The 5,247-nt window shown below is 47.2% G+C and overlaps 1 long non-coding RNA gene across 1 annotated transcript; it reads left to right on the forward strand.

Annotated features, from left to right (window-relative positions):
- The first annotated feature begins 742 nt into the window (after positions 1-742).
- On the forward strand, positions 743-3,725 carry LOC310849842. Its single transcript, XR_014567125.1, has 2 exons — positions 743-839; positions 3,444-3,725. It is a non-coding gene; the product is annotated as an uncharacterized lncRNA (long non-coding RNA).
- Positions 3,726-5,247: the final 1,522 nt, after the last annotated feature.

Consider the following 5,247-nt stretch of genomic DNA (forward strand, 5'->3'; position numbering starts at 1 on the left):
AACCCTTCTGTGGTAGGATTTCCAAAGCACGCCTTGTTTCTTGACTGGCTGAGGCACCCTGCAAGTTCACAGCATCTATCTTGATAAAACACTTCCTTTCACACAGGCATGGAGAGGGTCAGGTCTGTCAAACTGGCCCTTGGAGCTGTCCTTAGGGCGCTTTCCCTCCCCAGCCTTGCTACACACCTTCAGTTTCCCTAAAGAGAGCAAAAGAGTGTGGAGTCCAGAACCAAGATGCTATGGAATGGATTGTATGGGAAGAATTAGGTCATGGGTTGGCATTGTGCAAGGAAATGACTGTTATTTGCTTGCTTGCTGCTTTTTTATATTTTTTTTAGAGACAGAATAAAGGTAAAGGTAAAGGTACCCCTGCCCGTACGGGCCAGTCTTGCCAGACTCTAGGGTTGTGTGCTCATCTCACTCTATAGGCCGGGAGCCAGCGCTGTCCGCAGACACTTCCGGGTCACGTGGCCAGCGTGACAAGCTGCATCTGGCGAGCCAGCGCAGCACACGGAACGTTGTTTACCTTCCCGCTGGTAAGCGGTCCCTATTTATCTACTTGCACCCGAGGGTGCTTTCGAACTGCTAGGTTGGCAGGCGCTGGGACTGAACGACGGGAACGCACCCCCGCCGCGGGGATTGGAACCGCCGACCATGCAATCGGCAAGTCCTACGCGCCGAGGTTTTACCCACAGCACCACCCACGTTATTTGCTTGCTTGCTGCTTTTTTATCTTTCTTTAGAGACAGAATAAGTTTACATAAAAAGAGGAGAGGGAGAGACAGAGAGACCAGCCTTACAAACAGGCTTACAAACAGGAAGAGAAGTGGAGGGAAAAGGTAAAGGAAGCTGTGGCTCAGTATTTTACAGCTGGAACAAAGCACTGAGCTATAAGCATTTAAAGCTGAGCTTGCCTTAGATAAAGGTAAAGGTACCCCGACTGTTATGTCCAGTCGTGACCGACTCTGGGGTTGCGGCGCTCATCTCGCTTTATTGGCCGAGGGAGCCGGAGTACAGCTTCCAGATCATGTGGCCAGCATGACTAAGCCGTTGGAGCAGTACCTATTTATCTACGTGCACTTTGATGTGCTTTCGAACTGCTACATGGGCAGGAGCTGGGACTGAACAATGGGAGCTCACCCCGTCGCGGGGATTCGAACTGCCGACCTTCTGATCGGCAAGCCCTAGGCTCTGTGGCTTAGACCACAGCGCCACCCGTGTCTCGAGCTTCTCTTAGGAACACAGAAAACAGCCTTACACCATCAGATAATTGATCACTCTAGCTCAGCCTTGTCAACACTTTGAAGACGCTCAAACTCAGGACGAAAGGGAGAAATGTGCTAAGAGGAAGGCACATTTGGCAAACGCTCACCGTGATCAACTCCTGCCTGGAAACCCATGTCCTTACTGTGGAAGGACGTGTGGATCCATAATTTGGCCTCCACTCACTTATGGACTCACTGTTAAGATTGTTTCATGGAAGACAAACTTCCTCAGCTATGAGTGATCGCCAAAGAAGTAGCAGCAGCAGTTTTCCAGGGTTTGAGGTGTGAGTCCTTCCTAACCCTGTCATGCATTGAACCTGGGACCTTCTGCATGCACCTACCACTGAGTATGGCCCTTCCATCCAGTCCCCTTTGGTACTTGCATTTTAAATAGCCTCCTCTGGCTGCTCTGCCTTCCCTGTTCTGCAGTATATCCTTGTTGGGGGACACACTGCTTTGCTCTGCTATTGGACTGAGGCTTCACTAAGCAAAGCTTTTAGTTACGTTTGTTTGGGGTTGTACAGATGTCTTTCTTTCATCACTTCGTCCTATAACTGAATTACATGCTAAAATGACTCTGGGATAAGGGAATCAGTGGAAATTGTTGCTTCAGATTGATGGTCCACTACTGACAGAGCACTCATGATGCAATATAAGCAGCATACAAGCAGTATCACTTGGAACACCATGCCAATATTCTTCATATCCAATGAGGAAGATGCCACATAAACATAGCTAGACTCAAGTGACATCATTACCAGGCTACAGTATTATTTTTGCAGGCCTGGTTTCCAGCAGCTTGAGCTGCTAACCAATCAAGACAGAGTGCTTGGAACAAAGCCAGCTGAGTCAATTAGCTTAACCAAAGACCTGGACTTAAGCTGCTCTGTAAATCATCTTGTTCAAGTTTCACAAAATAATGCAGCCCCTTTGTGGTTGCAAGATGCCGGGCCAAGCTTTCAATAGATGAGGTTCATTACCAAAGCACAACAGTGCAGGAATGCATGTATGAAGAAAGAGGAAACTCGAAGAAGAAGAAGAAGAAGAAGAAGAAGAAGAAGAAGAAGAAGAAGAAGAGTAGTAGTTTGGATTTGATATCCCGCCTTTCACTCTCCTTCAGGAATCTCAAAGCGGCTAACATTCTCCTTTCCTTCCTCCCCCACAACAAACATTCTGTGAGGTGAGTGGGGCTGAGAGACTTCAAAGAAGTGTGACTGGCCAGCAGCTGCATGTGGAGGAGCGGAGATGCGAACCCGGTTCCCCAGACTACCGCTCTTAACCACTACACCACACTAGCTCTGCGTTCTCCTTGAGCTGACCTGCCTGAATTCACTGCACTACTTGCTTGGCCCTTAAAGCTCTTCCCTTTCCCTTGCGTATCTTTGAGATGAACTCACAGCACCTCCCAGAATTGTGCTTTCCAACTGCCACCATCTTCTTCCTCTTCTTATGTTTTTGCAGCAATCTTGGTTGAAACTCTTTCATAAGATATTTCCTGTTTTGTTTGCTCAAGTATTTTGACCATTTTCATTCAGAGGATCTAGAGCGGATGAAGTCCTGGAATGTCAAAACCAGTATTGTTGCCATCAACAAAAGTTGAGGCGAGGGTGGAGGAAGGCAGGCCTCTAAATTCCTTCCTAGTAGCAATGACAAGATGCCCATTTCCATACTCCATTTCACTGGCTGCTCAGGGGTGCATGAATAGGGTTGCAAGACCTCCAGGGCTGACATAAAGTCTCTAGGCTTGCCAGGTCCCCTCAAGGCAGCAGAGGGAGGACTTGTGCCTTGCAAGCACCATCCTGGCAGGAGCTGTTCACAAATTATTGCATTGACTCTCTCGTGAGTCTTCCTACCTCCAGTCTCCCAATTAACCTGTCTCCAGGGCTCAGTGGTGGGAGTGCAGGGGAAGGATCACGAGGTAACACTCCCCACGACACCCACAAAGGACATCCCAAAGTCTCAGGGTTGGGCACTGAAATCTCAGGGTCTGGGGTGCTCCTGACCTGGAAGCCCCAACAAGAAGAGGAGTGTACAGAGTTCTGTAAGCACAGCACAGTTGGAAATGAAAGATAACAATCTCATTGGTAGGATGGATACAGTTCTTGTGTAGCAGTTTGTGTTGGGTTATGAGCAAAATAGGAAATAAAACAGCTGGCCTTTCCTCACTTGTATTTTCAGACCAACTACCAGAAAGAGGGAAAATATGGGTTCTTTCCCCCTCTGGTATGTTCCGGTCACCAGCTCTGGAGAAGTTGTACTGAAATGGCCACTGCAGGATAGCAGCAAGCCATTGTGAGAAATGGAAGTAACCTGCCTTGATCGGAGCAGCACTCCCAGGGTCCGAGAAGCATTTCCCCCACAGGAAGGCCACCACAGCACCCTTATGTTGCGAGCCGACCCCTCAAGCCTGGTGCAGGCCTTTCATGGTGTAAGGAATAAAGCCCCGTTACTGAGAAATCATGCAGATTGTAATTTGTTTGATCTTCTGCTAAATTCACCATTCTTGCAGCATATGTTTCAAAGGGCTATTTTGCTGGTGTTATTTGTGAGTTAGAGAGATAGGCATAGGTTGCACCATAGCTCCCCAGCACACTTCCAGTGAACTTGGTTACCACTAACACTTTTTAGGGTTCTGGCAAAGTATGGTGGATTTGGGGACCTTGGCCTTACGCAATACACACAGGGTCTTAAGCAAAAGCACATAGTACTGTATCACTTAACACAGATTTGTTATTCCTTAGACAAGGGTAGCAAATGTGGAAGGTATGTTGGACTACTACTCCCATCATGCCTAATCATGGGGTCTGAAGGCACAGCAGCCACCACTTTGCTGTCAGTGTCTGGATGGGTGACTGCCTGAGAACCACATGTATACCCTGTTGGGTCCCATGATGGAAATAAGGCAGGATATGAATGTAAGAAAGAAAAACCTGAAGGGCATCATGCTGCCCATCACTGCCTTAAGGTATGCTGAATATACATTCTATTTGTAAATTTAAAGCATCAGTGGCAGTTCTAGTAAACAGTCAGCCCATTCCTGCTGTGAATAGCCCCTGTTGACAGCTCACCCCTTAATGACTTTATTTCACGGACCATTAAAGATCAGCTCTTGTATTTCACCATTAGCTGGAGCTTCTTAATTAAATGACTCAATAGCTGTCACACACTCCACAGAATCTCCATGCAGAAGCTTTTGCATTCAGCCCTCAGAAAATTCCAACAAACATTTGTGTTATCTTAACATATTCAGCATGGCTGTTTCTGCAAATTCTTCTTGCTCAGTGGAGGGAAGGTGGGTAAATAAACAGAAGCAGCTGGTAGACATGACTGTGGTTAAACAGACCGGTTTATCACTCTTTCAAGCGGAGGGGAATTCCTGCAAAGCCAAGAACACTTGTCAAGAGGCTTGTTTGACAACTGTTGGTGTGCTAAAATGGGGTGGGGGAGCAAGGGAACTGTTCCCTTGACAATTACTCGTGCCATCTTCCTTCCTCTCCCTTAAGTAGAATTGAAGGTGGTGCTCTTTAACAGTGCAAGGCAAAGTTGGTGCCACTCCAAGTTTACTTTGCTCTTTGCATTCCTAAACATGCTTCTACTACTGGAAGCATGTGTGCACAACTACCCATTCTATGAAAGATGCTGAGATGTATTTTAAAGGCAGGTTCTCCAACCCTGCTGTAGATGACCTGCTTTTTCAGTGAGGGCCCATTCCAAGGTGGTCGTACACGTGTCTTTCTTTCCCCGCTTTTCCAGCCGTGAGGTCACAGATATATTCTCTCAGATCAAGCCAAAGATGTGGTTGCATATTGTACCCCAAACACACTAAATCAGTGTTCAAATGGTACCATGTGAACCCAAGCGTTGAAGCACCTTGTAGCTTCTCACAAAGGAAGGAGGAGCACTCGGCTTGAGCAGAGCCACCTTCAAAAGCTTCCTACCGGTACAAATGCTCTACAACAACTTCATTGATATCAAGTGGTAA

The sequence above is a fragment of the Podarcis gaigeae genome (assembly GCF_964106915.1).
Source record: "Podarcis gaigeae genome assembly, chromosome: 8".
Classification (NCBI taxonomy): domain Eukaryota; kingdom Metazoa; phylum Chordata; class Lepidosauria; order Squamata; family Lacertidae; genus Podarcis; species Podarcis gaigeae.